General features: G+C 41.5%; 1 protein-coding gene across 5 annotated transcripts in view; it reads right to left on the bottom strand.

The window, feature by feature from the left end:
* DEUP1 (deuterosome assembly protein 1) overlaps positions 1-12,273 on the bottom strand; it is a 230,290-nt gene that overhangs the window by 117,199 nt on the left and 100,818 nt on the right. For all 5 annotated transcript variants that reach the window (XM_082340465.1, XM_082340466.1, XM_082340464.1 and 2 more), the window contains exon 5: positions 8,853-8,906. The gene's annotated coding sequence lies outside the window, so the exon portion shown is untranslated. The remainder of the gene's footprint in view (positions 1-8,852; positions 8,907-12,273) is intronic.

The following is a 12,273-nucleotide window of genomic DNA, read 5'->3' as shown; positions in this document are numbered from 1 at the left end:
AAACTCTGTGGGCCTCCCATGAATCTTATCAGGGTTCACTTCATTAGACAAAAGCCACACCCACAAATCTCTTCAAGGTAAATTCTTCTCTACCTTGAGCTTCTGCTGAACTATGGAAGGACAGTATCCTTTAGCATCGTCAAAGCTCTGTTGTTTGAACAGTTCTCTGAGGCACCATCTTAGATCTTTCTGAGGTCATAAGCAAAGTATTTTAAAGCTCTGCTCTTAGCCTCATCTCTAAACTAGGCTTTCTTGGCAGTGGCCTGGAATTGATCTTTGCTGCAAACCCATTTCTTCATTTTAGTTTTGTTTGCCATCTGGAAAGACAGAATTTTAAAAAACCATCCAGTTCTGGCTTCTTTGTGTTTAACAATCCTTCCTTCAGTTTCTCTCTTTCCTCTCATATTTTATTACAATCAGCAAGAAGAAACCAGGTGGCACCTTCAGCATTTTACCTGGAAATGTCCTTAGCTAGATCACCTGGCACATCAGGTACATTTTCTACTTTCCACATTACCACAAGGGACAGTCTTACTAAACTTTCTGCCACTATGTAACAAGGATCCCCTTTTCTCCAGTTTCCCTAAAGCTGTTCCTCACTTTCCTGTAAGCTCTCACCAGAGCCTCCCTATGGCAATCAGGCCTCTATTAACACTTTCTGACACTCTCCTCAAAGCCTTTACCGCCTTTGCCCACTACCCAGTTCCAAAGCCACTTCCACATTTTTAGGTACTTATTAGGATAGCACCCAACTTCCACGTATCAAAATCAGTATTATTATCTACTGCTGTGTAACAAATTACTCCAAAACATAGCAGCTTATAACAACCATTTATTATATCACAATTGCTGTGGGTCAAGAATCAGGAAGCAACTTAACTGGGTGGCTTTGGCTCAGGGTCTCTCATGAGATTATAGTCAAGATGTCAGTGGGGCTGTTTTCACTTTTTTAAATTGAAGTATAGTTAATTTACAATGTTGTGTTAGTTTCAAGTGTACAGCAAAGTGACTCAGTTATATATATATATATATATATATATAATCTTTCTCATATTATTTTCCATTATAGTTCCATTATAGGTATTACAAGATACTGAGTATAGTTCCCTGTGCTATACAGTGGGTCCTTGCTGTTTATCTATTTTATATACAGTAGTGTATATATGTTAATCCTGAACTCCTAATTTATCTCCTCCTCTCCCTCCCATGGCATTCATTTAAAGGCTTCAGAGGGGCTGGAGGATCCACTGCCAAGATGGTTCACTTGAATGTGTACTGTCAGAGGGCCACTGCTCCTCACTGGCTGTTGGCATGGGACCTTAGTTCCTGGTCATACACGTCTTTCTTCAGGGCTTCTTGACTGTCCTCATGACAAAGAACTGGCTTCTCTCAGAATGAGTGATCTGAGAGAGAAAGAGGAAAGGGGAAGCTGCAATGCCTTTTATGATCTGGTCTCAGAAGTCACATAATGTCACTTCCACCATATTCTATTCATTAGAAGTGAGTCACTAAGTTCAGTCCACACTCAGGGGAGGGGAATTAGGCTCTACCTTTTGGAAAGGAATATCAAGAATTAGTGGACTTCTTTTACTTTGTGAATGTATTTTAAAACCATATCGATACCCATTAAAAATAATGAGGTATGTTAAAAAATACTAACTTAGAAAAGCATTGTTGATATATCATTATTTAAAAAGAACAGAGCAAGTTTTATGATATGTATAGCAATGATATATATAGCGTGATTTTTTATTTTGGGAGAAATCGACCAAATCTTACATATGTAGGTGTAAGCATAAAAGATTCTAGAAGCTTACAGATGAAAATGTTGATAGTGCTTACAGAGGTATGGTAGGTGGTTGGAAATGAACCTAGTGGACTGCAGAGGAGTGAGTTTTACACATTACATTGAAAAAGAGGAATAATTACAAGTAATTTTTTACTCCTTCTTTGTGTTTTTCTGTGATTCCAAACTTGCTAAAATAAACATGTATTGCTTATATAATTAGAAGGTAGCAAGTGTGCATAACAGGGAGAGATTTAACTTTTAGCTATAAACATTGGATTGAGATTGGAAGAGAATGGAGCTGAGACCTTACCCAAATCTCAACATAATGATCAAAAGCCCAAGAGGAACACCAGTTTGTTAGTACTGAAGATCTGATTTGTTGAAAGTGGACAAAATCAGCCCTGTAAATTGTGAAAAACATAATTTCAATTCTATCTGTTGGACCACAGGGTGTTGACAAGATTTTAAGAAAGAATATATAACAAATGATTTCTGACTAATACAGCAGATTGAAACATGCCTTCCCTACTCTCCTCTCCTGAAATTCCACTACAATGTCAATAAAAGATGAGATAGACACACACACACACACACACACACACACACACACACACACACACACACAATAGTGAGAGAGAAGAAGAGGGGAGAGGGAGGTAGATATTGATAGAGAAAGAGAGAGGGAGAGAGAGAGAGATTGTAAGAGAGAGAGAGAATGAGAGAGAGAAGGAGGAGAGAGAAAGGGAAGGGAACAGGAAGAGAAAGAACAGGAAGGAAGACAGTGGTGTAATTTTGGCAGCTGGAAAGCTGATGGATGAGTGGTGACTGACTCCTTAGATCAGGGGAAGCTGAAATCTAAGCCTACAACAGCTGAAGCTAAGAAGTATGTCAACTCATGCCAGGGATTTCCAAAAAAGAAAGCTCAGGAATTGAATCCACCAAGTACTTCAAAATATTGGAGAACAGGTAGGGAAGAAAACAGTGTTGATTGAACATCTACATAGGGTGTACCCAGATCTTTCCCTCTATACCATTCCCCAGCTGGATAACTGCCTCTTCTTGAATCTGGCAGAAAACTAGAGGTTTACTCTCTGGAGATGTCAAACCAGAGGTCTCCAGACTTAGGGCATTCAGCAGAGAGGAGGATGGAGTACTATACCAAACACAGGGGAACTGAATGAAAGCCTCTATTCTAAACAACCTCTTCCATGGCTCAGCTCTTAGAATGCTGGCAGTCATATTTAAAGACAGGAGATTAGAGGATTCCTCTCTGAGGAAAGTGATCAGCCAAAGAGGAAAATGAGAAAAACAAAATAAAGTACTTGCACTTGGGAGACCCCTAATGAACTGGCTGTTTTCTACTCAATTATCCTTCAGTGAAGCCAAGTCTTTAATAAGCCCTCTTCTCTCTTCTCACAATTTTAAGTCCTCTTTCTTAAATATGAGCAAAACAAAAATAACAAGAGATTTGGGGGAAACTTTTAACATCAGAGAGACCAAAACAAATAGAAAAAGGTAGCACAGATGAAACAATATCGGAAGCAGAAAAAACAAAAACAAAAAAACTATAACCATCTTCAGGGATGATTACATCTCTGCATTACATCCATGACACATGAACACAAAAGTTATAAAAAGAACATTTAGAAAACCAAATAGACCTTAGAAATTTAAAAATATGATACAAGAAATTACAATTCTGGAATAAAGTTTAGAATGCATTAATGATAGGTATATAGAAAGTTATCAAATGAAAAAAAGTTAACTATTAATTCCAGGGAAAACATAACATTATATAAGAAAAGAATATAATACAGTACTTGGCTAAGATAAAAATAATGTTCACATAGACAAAATAATGCAAACTCAAATACTGATCTATTTAAAAATATGATATAGATAAATGTGTGGGTAGATGAAGAAGGAGTCTGTGTGGTGTCCAGGGGAGTTATGATGTATCTTCAACAGTGGGGAGAGCCTAGAAAATCTCTAAAATATAAAATTAATAAATAGTAGAATAAACTTGCTCATTAGAAAGCTGTGGTAGATATTTGTCATTTCTTTGCAGGCTGTCTAGCTCCTTTTGAACAACATACTGTTATATTTGGGGAATTTACTGCCATATGAATCCTGTATCCCCAAAATAAACTCCCAAATTCTGTTCCAGTGTCCTTTTCAGCTAGCACAGACACATGTGACATGGGATCCACCAGCAGACTCACTCCCATGAGATTCTGATCTAGAAGTGAGCGACCTGAGGAAGGTGGTCCCATATGGAAAGCATTTGGCTGGTGAGGGCTGTGGCAGAACAGTTCAGCTTCGGAGGGCGGCCACAAGGTTGAGTTCCAGAGCAGAACTGACATCCGTGGGACACGTGGTGGTAGAATGTGTCTTTTTTCAGGGGAGTCTGATGTATGGTTTAAGCACTGTTCTTGGAAGCTTAGCATCTCCATGAGCTACCCCATGTCTAGAGTCAGTCTGTTGTTTTCAAGTACCTAACAACCCTCAGAACTACAGAGGCAAATATGAAAAGAATAGCTAAAGAACTTGAAATGGTTACCTCTGGGAGTGAAAATCAAGGGTAGGAAGAGGTTGATCAGGAAACTACCGTTTTTTGTCTTTTTTTTCTCTTGGGCTTTCTAACCATGACTATTTGACTTTCTAGCTATGTACATATGAAAGTTTGATAAAAATTAAAACTGAAACAAAAGAAAACAAAGAGACAATAAGAACTAGCTTTTGCAGAGTATAAATGCACCACAGAGTGTTACCTCTCCTTTTTTTGTCTGTGGGAGACATCACTAACCGATAAAGCTCTCATTCCCTACAGAGGCTGGAATCTCACTCACAATCCTTCCCAGCACTTATTTTTTGGTATATTGGAGTTCGGTCTTCAGCTGAAAACTCTTTGCCATTCTTGGCCTAAGAGGAAATGCTCAGTCTTGTGTAGGCCTGGCCTTGCATTTCTGAACTTAAGTGAAAGCAAGCCCAGAATATGTTTCACGGTATACAGAATTAGACATATATCCTAATGCTGAGAAATACCTTTATTAAAGGATGTACGTCAGCGCTATAGAACTCTGTTATTCCAGTGAAATTGCTACAGTTGAAAGAAGTCATTTAGGTTTCTGAACATTAACATGAAGATATACTTTGAAGCTTTACAGCACTATGATTAATAGAATTTTATTACCTCAGAGTTTTCAAAGTAGTTTAATCTCTTCACTAGCAGTATTAGCATAGAATTTTATAAGAAAATCATGTTCCTTCAAGTCAACATATAGTTGATTCACATCTGGAGATGAGGCTACTATGACAACATGACAATTTATTGTGGTTTGAACACCTTTGGAAAAGGAATTATTAAAAGGAAGAGAACAGAAATGCTTTGTGATAGAAAAATAGAATATCAGAATTATCTGGACAATTTTTAACAGTCATTTGCAAGGACTTATTGTCACTCTTTTATCTTGGTGTTCTTTCTTTCTTTTTTCATTTCTATGACACAGTGGTAGGATTATTTGTTCTATAATGAAAATGAGTTTCTGTACAAGATTCAAGAAGCATACTTAAATCCATCAAGCACGGCATCTGTTAAAATCTCCTGGCATTAAAGAAAATGTTTAACTGGATTTATTTCCAACCTTTTTATGAAATGTAGAACAATTGAGAACTAATTAGAGATCTAATAACCCTCTCTACTATTTCTACAGGTTGGACCATTGTTTTATGTAGAGAGAGGTATATCAATAAATCACTTTCTAAACAGCTTTAGGGTAGACATGAAATTGAATAGAAGGAATACATTTTTCTCTGAATCTACTGTCTTCATTGCAAAGGTACATAAAGAAGTCAGCTATGAGAAGAAAGCCTTATGTAAAATGTGTAGAACAGGAGCTAGTGGGTTCCCTCAGAGTTTCCTCACACAGCCATGGCATCTGTGCTATTCCTCAAGCAGGACACATTTGCACTGTCTTTGATTCTTCCTGCTCTTTCACTTTTTTTCCTCAGATTGAAGTATAGTTGATGTAAAATATTATACTAGATTCAAGTGTTCAACATAGTGATTTGACAATCAAATACATGACAAAATGATCACCACAATAATTCTAGTAACCATTTGTTACATACAAAATTATTACAGTATTATTGACTATATTCCTTATGTTGTCTATTACATCTTGTGACTCATTTATTTTATAACTGGAAGTTTGTACCTCTTAATCCCGTTCACCTATTTTGCCAAACTCTCCCTCCTCCTCCCCGCCGGCAATCACCTGTTTGTTCTTTGTATCAATGAATCCATTTCTGTTTTGTTTGCTCATTTGTTTTGTTTAGATTCCACATATAAGTGAAATTATACAATATTTGTCTTTATCTGACTCATTTCACTTAGCATAATACCTCTAGGTGCATCCATGCTGTCACAAATGGCAAAATTTTATTCTTTTTTATGGCTGAGTAATATTCCAGTGTGTGTGTGTATGTATATTACATCTTCTTTGTCCACTCATCTATCTATGAGCATTTAAGTTGCTTCCATATCGTGGCTTTTGTAAATAATGCTGCAGTGAATATAAGGGTGCATATATCTTTTCAAATTAGTGTTTTGTTTTCTTAAGGTAAATACGCAGAAGTGGAATTGCTGGATCATATGGTAGTTCTGTTTTTAATGTTTTGCAGAACCTCCACAGTGTTTTCCATAGTGGCTACACCAATTCACATTCTCACCAGCAGTGCACAAGGGTTCCCTTTCTCCGCATACTTGCCAACACTTGTTATTTATTGTGTATTTGATAATTGCCATCTTAACAGGTGTGAGGTGGTATCTCACTGTGGTTTTGATTTGCATTTCCCTGATGACTCGTGATGTTGAGCATCTTTTCATGTACCTGTTGGCCATCTGTATGTCTTCTTTGGAAAAATGTCTATTCAGGACATCCACCCATTTTTTAAGTGGATTGCTGGTTTTTTAAAAAATATATTGAGTTGTATGAGTTATTCATATATTTTGGATATTAACTTCTTATCAGACATATTTTCAAATATTTTTCCCATTTGGTAGGCTGCCTTTGCATTTAGTTGATATTTTTCTTCTCTGTATAAAAGCTTTTTTAGTTTGATATAGTCCCATTTGTTTATTTTTCCTTTTGTTTCGGTTGCCTGGCTCCAATGCCAGCCAAGGGCACCTGCCAGGCCTGGTGAAGTGTGGGGGCCGCTTTGGAAGAGCGCCATGCTGTTGGGTTCATGGGTGAACCCAGGGTTAATTGATTGCATGGGGAGAGTCAGTAATGGCACCTGCCAGCACTGGGCCAGCTAGGTAGAGGGTGAGCTAGAAAGAAAAAAACCCAACCAACCAAACAACAAAACTGGCATCCACCAGCTCCTTTATAAGAAAAAGTTCTATCAGATCCCTGCCCCTCAGGCACATACCCTAAAATTAGTCAATGAATCTCCAGGTGCCTTTCATACAGCTGCTTCTGTGCTGGGCCTTGGTTTTTGTGCATGCCCCTTAAGTGTGGATTCTCAGTTTCCTACAGCCCTCTGGCCCACTTGGATATAAGTCCCACTTGTTTTCAAAGCCAGATGTCATGGGGGCTCATCTTCCCTGTGTGGGTGCCCTGGGCTGGGGAGCCCAATGTGGGATTTGGAGCCCTTGCTCCTCAGGGGGAACCTCCGAGGCTGTGATTTCCCTTCTGCCTGTGGGATGTGGATCCCAGCCAGACCATGTCTCCGCCCTTCCTATTCATCTCAATGTGGCTTTTACCCTTTATCTTTTTATTTATTTATTTTTTGGCCACGTGGCATGTGGGATCTTAGTTCCCCTACTGGGGATGGAACCTGTGCCCCCTGCAGTGGAAGCGTGGAGTCTTAACCACTGGACCGCCAGGGAAGTCCCTACCCTTTATCTTTAGTTGTAGAACATCTTTTTTGCTAGTCTTCAGGCTGTTCTCAGAGATAGTTACCCCATATGTAGTTGTAAATTTGGTGTGTCCATGGGAGGAGGTGAGCTCAGGATCTTCCTACTCTGCCATCTTGAACCACCTCCACACCTTTACCCTGGCATTTTTCAGTTACACTTTCCTATTCCTTGGAATTTGATCATGTCTGTCTCGTCTTTATTTTAATCACATGGCTAATGTGCAAGGACACATGTTTATAGCTTGAATTTTCTTGCCCACAAAGTCTCAGAAGAGGTTGCATCTCAGGTCCTGGAGAGGAAGACCCAGCAGGGCAAGGTAAATGAGATATGGGGCAATGTGGGTAATGACACAGTATTAGACAAAGCATCAGAAAAACTAGGCTCCCAAATTCTGCCAAAGCAGTGGAGTGACTTTGGGTAAGCCACTTAACCTCTGAATCTCATTTCTCTCATCTGTGAAATGAGATGATTGGGTTTAATCATCTCTAAGATCCTTCCCTGCACCCAAATCCCTTAATATTGATGTGGCATGTCTTAATCTTTTAGGATTCCTATGGATGAGTGTTAAACATAGAAAGTATGTAGGAAGGGTAGCCTGTATTCTCTTAGGGAAACCAAAAAACATGACCAGTGTTAAAGCAGTGCCAAGACAAGTAGAGTTCACGTAGGAATCCATTTGAGTAGTTTAAGGTTGCTATAATTATGTCTAGTGAGAAAAAGGTATTAAGAAGCTGAGTATAAAATATCTTTATAGGAACTATCTACGTAAAGAACAAAGCTTCAAGAAAAATGAAAAGTAAACTCCCTAAAGGCATAAAGTGACTCACATATGTTTTTTTTAGTTGTTTGTTTTTGAACAATGTATAAAAAGGAATAGTATACTTTTTTGGTAAGGAGACTTAACTTGGTTGGGTAGGATATGGGGGGTGGGGGCAATTCAGTTCACAGCCTTAACCCTATCTCACAAATTTGGGCAAATTAATTATTTTTCTTTATTTCTGGTTCATCATCCCTTAAACTTTGAAGGTTTACTGTTTACTTTTTAGTACTGTATAAAGGAAGGTAATTCAGCAGAGTGTTAGGGGACAAAGACTGTAAAGTCAAACAGAACTGGAATTGAATCCCAGCTCCATGACTTACCTCTCATGTGTCCTTGGGAAAATGAAGTAACCTCTCTGAGCTCAGTTTTCTCATCTGTAAGGAGAGAACAGAAATCTTCTGCAACAGAAATCTTCCATTTTTGTCTGCCAGGCATTTTTCTACCTTCCTGTAGGGACACTCACTCCACGTGCTTAGCTCAGTAGGGGTTGAGCTCTGTTCTATTCGCATGGTTGGATATGACCGGGGCCTGGTCAACCACATTCCCACCTCCCTAATCAATCTCAACTTCAGGGAGAGGCAGAACACCCAAGGGAACCAATCAGACAATTCTCTGGGATTTTACTCCCAGAACTGTAGAGAAGATGCTTCCCTTTTCTTTGGGTTACTAAGGGGGTAGAATATAAGTTTGAGTCTGTTGACGCCCACCATGATTGCTATAGGAAGAGAGATTTTGGCGAGATAGAGATGGGGATAGGGATAGGTATATAGATGGAGCTCGAGACAGAGGAGAGGATAGAGATAGAGCTGGGGAGAGGAGTAGAGTTAGGGATAGGAATAGGAATACAGTTAGAGATAGGCATAGAGATAGAGTTGGAAGTAGGGATAGGGACGAGGGTGGAGCTAGAGGTAGGGACGGGGAGGAGGGTAGGGTTAGAGGTAGGGATAGGGATAGTACTGTTTGAGCCCTGGATCCAGCTGAACCACTACCCCCAGATCCTTAGGCTAATTGAGCCAGTAAATTCGTTTTGCTTAAACTAGTTTGACTTGTGTTCCTATCATTTACAACTAAAAGAGTCTGAACATAATACTTATCTCATGGAGTTATGGCAAAAATTAAATAGAACAAAGCATGGAAAGCACATACCACAGGGCTTGGCAGGGCCAAGTTACCACAGTAAGATGCTAAACAGACAGTGGCCATTATGATAAGTAATTAAAGCTAACGTGTACTTATTTATACTTTTATGCCATTTTTTACCCTAAGAAGGTTCAAGGCAAAGAAGGTAAAATATAAAAAATTTAAAACAGTATTGTATAAAATGCTGATGTGGTTTTTTAAAAAAATAATTGAGGTTCTGTCACTTAGACAACTAAGGAGTTGGAGCTAAGTTATTTAAAGTGGGGGGAGTGCTTCCTAGTGGAATGAGTCCCTAGTTGACCCATTCATTCTTTTTTATTTTTATTCAGTTAATATACATTGGGTGATTATATGTGTTTGTTACAAGATGTACAAGGAAGAAATAACTGATTCCTTGCTTTTGAGAAGCTTATAGTTTAACATGAAGGATTGTGATACAATTATTTGACCCCGTGCAGTGCGTATAAGAGAAAGGACACAAGGGTTTGCTCTGTCTGGGGGAACTTGAAGGTTTCAAAGAGGGGGGTGAGCATTTGAGCTGAGACTTGATATTTCCATGTTGTTGAGCACAGGGAGGATGTCCTAGACAGAACAAACCCAAACCTGTAGTGGGAGGAAGTGTGGCCGTATTGCTGAAGCCTGGAGCTGGGGTTAGGAGGAACGGCAGACGTGAGGCTGGGCAGGGAGGCTGTCATCAGACCTTGGCAGGCCTCATGTGACCAGTCAAGGATGTTAGACAGGCAGGACTGGCTCCTGGGAGCACAACGGATAACGTGGATGGCTGGGTTCAGAGCAGGAGAGAGGCAGCATCAAGGGCAGGTATGGAAGAAATGGCCAGGACACATGTATCTGTTAGGATTCCGTTTGCCTGCACACACAACCGCAGACAAACAATGCCTTGAATTAGAGGTTTATTTCTCTCTTTCACAAAATAATCCGAAGATAGGCAGCCAAGGACTGGTGAGTTTCCCCAGGTGTCAGAGAACAAGGCTCCTTTCAGCTCGCTGTGTGGAACTCACTCAATATTTTCACATGATGCCGCTGGAGCTTGAGTCATCAAGTTATGTTCCAGGCAGCAGGTTGATGGAAGGGGTCGAAGAAGGGTAGAGTATGCACTCCACACAATTCCATTTATATCTTGTTGTCTAAAATGAGGTCATTTGTCCACACCTAGCTGCAAGGAAGACTGGAAATTGTACATTTGAGTGGGCAGCAATGTATCCAGCTAAAACCCAGCATGATATTCCTATAGAGGGGGAAAAAGGGATTTTAGGAAGCAATTAGCAGGCCTGACACTGTACCGGAGGGGTGAAGCAGCATGACATGGATGAGGCTGAATGCAAAGTTTTCCGTCACTGCTAAAGGGAGGAAGCAAGAACAAGTTGACTGAGGAGGAGCTTCAAGATGGCGGAAGAGTAAGACGCGGAGGTCACCTTCCTCCCCACAAATACATCAGAAATACATCTACATGTGGAACAACCCCTACAGAACACCTACTGAACGCTGGCAGAAGACCTCAGACCTCCCAAAAAGCAAGAAACTCCCCACGTATGGGTAGGGCAAAAGAAAAAACAGAGACAAAGAATAGGGATGGGACCTGCACCAGTGCGAGGGAGCCATGAAGGAGGAAAGGTTTCCACACACTAGGAAGCCCCTTCGCGGGCGGAGACTGCGGATGGCAGAGGGGGGAAGCTTCGGAGCCACGGAGGAGAGCGCAGCCACAGGGGTGCGGAGGGCAAAGCGGAGAGATTCCCGCACAGAGGCTCGGCGCCGACCAGCACTCACCAGCCCGAGAGGCTTGTCTGCTCACCTGCCAGGGCGACTGGGGGCTGGGAGCTGAGGCTCGGGCTTCGGTCGGATCGCAGGGAGAGGATTGGGGGTGGCAGCGTGAACACAGCCTGAAGGGGTTAGTGCGCCACAGCTAGCCGGGAGGGAGTCCGGGAAAAGGTCTGGAACTGCCGAAGAGGCAAGAGACTTTTTCTTGCTTCTGTTTCCTGGTGCGCGAGGAGAGGGGATTCAGAGCGCCGCTTAAAGGAGCTCCAGAGACGGGCGCGAGCCGCGGCGATCAGCGCGGACCCCAGAGACGGGCATGAGACGCTAAGGCTGCTGCTGCCGCCACCAAGAAGCCTGTGTGCAAGCACAGGTCACTCTCCACACCTCCTCTCCCGGGAGCCTGTGCAGCCGCCACTGCCAGGGTCCCGTGATCCGGGGACAACTTCCCCGGGAGAACGCAAGGTGCGCCTCAGGCTGCTGCAACGTCACGCCGGCCTCTGCTGCCGCAGGCTCGCCCTGCATCCGTACCCCTCCCTCCCCCCGGCCTGAGTGAGCCAGAGCCCCCGAATCAGCTGCTTCTTTAACCCCGTCCTGTCTGAGCGAAGAACAGATGCCCTCAGGTGACCTACACGCAGAGGTGGGGTCAAATCCAAAGCTGAACCCCAGGAGCTGTGCGAACAAAGAAGAGAAAGGGAAATTTCTCCCAGCAGCCTCAGGAGCAGCGGATTAAAGCTCCACAATCAACTTGATGAACCCTGCATCTGTGGAGTACCTGAATAGACAATGAATCATCCCAAAGTGAGGAGGTGGACTTTGGGAGCAACAATA

This window comes from Balaenoptera borealis (genome assembly GCF_965194805.1).
Source record: "Balaenoptera borealis genome assembly, chromosome: 11".
In the NCBI taxonomy this organism is placed as follows: Eukaryota; Metazoa; Chordata; class Mammalia; order Artiodactyla; family Balaenopteridae; genus Balaenoptera; species Balaenoptera borealis.
This window is presented reverse-complemented; position numbering and strand designations above follow the sequence as displayed.